This window comes from Arachis ipaensis, chromosome B05 (assembly GCF_000816755.2).
Source record: "Arachis ipaensis cultivar K30076 chromosome B05, Araip1.1, whole genome shotgun sequence".
Classification (NCBI taxonomy): Eukaryota; Viridiplantae; Streptophyta; class Magnoliopsida; order Fabales; family Fabaceae; genus Arachis; species Arachis ipaensis.
The window spans coordinates 5,655,478-5,656,590 of NC_029789.2; positions in this window are offsets into that span (position 1 = coordinate 5,655,478).

Genomic DNA, 1,113 nt, shown 5'->3' on the forward strand with positions numbered 1-1,113 from the left:
CTGAAAAAATTAAAATTTTATATCTTAAAATTTTAATTTTAGTTCCAAATTCTAATTACTAAACACAATACTCAATTTCAGTCTCAAAAACAAAAGCAACTTATATACTTTACTAATTGATTGTCAGAGAGAATCTATATATTTATGCTGGCTATACCTTATTAATTACATGATCGTCACTAGAGATTCTTAGTTTTGCTTAAATTAAAGTCAGAGATTTTCAAAACTCAATCATTCAATAATGCTCAGATCTAAACATTAAAAATGTAGCTAAAATAGCAACAAGATATATATAATTTAAAATATTCTACAAAACTACTAAAGTATTAATTAAGTGTCATATCCAAAGAAACTAGTATTAAAATTCTTCAAGCTTTTTCACTTGAACATACAGTTGAACTAGCTAGTACTCCATTTTCAAATATGTTGAGATCAGAAAACATCTTAGATGTTTATAACCATCTAATAAGGTACGTAATAGTAACCAAAGATCATTGGTTGGACGGGGGCAAACTAGTTTATTTTGGCAGCATATTCTCGAAGCTAAGTGCTTTATGGAATCAAATGCATTCAAGGGCCGGGGGAGGAATACGATATAAAGAAAGAAAGAAGCGCTTGTTTGATCAAAGTGTAGTACGGTTTCCCTAGCTACTATGGTTGCAAACCCAGCACTTTCTCCATTAGAGAAATATGCAACCCACTTAGCATATAAATATAAAATAATAATATAGTGGGGAATAACTAAAAGTTGACATTACATGTTTGCTATATTAAAATCCTTTGGGCGCCGGAAACCTAGCTGCCTAAGCGAACCTACAACTACTCGTATGTATATAATTATTTGCTTATCTAAAACATATATATAATTCATGAGTCGTTCAACTTCGAAATTAGACCCTCCATGCTTCTGAAAACTTAGTTGTAATAACATGAGTGCTATTCCGGCAAACAAAGGAGAACTTGGTATGTACGCAATCGATTTCACAATTTATAATTCAGAAAGTGTTAGGAGTAAGCATATTTTAGTAATTTTGGTCGACTATTAACTAACAAAAATACTTCATTTTACTGATTTATATATATATATGTGTGTAAATTATAGTAAATGTAAAT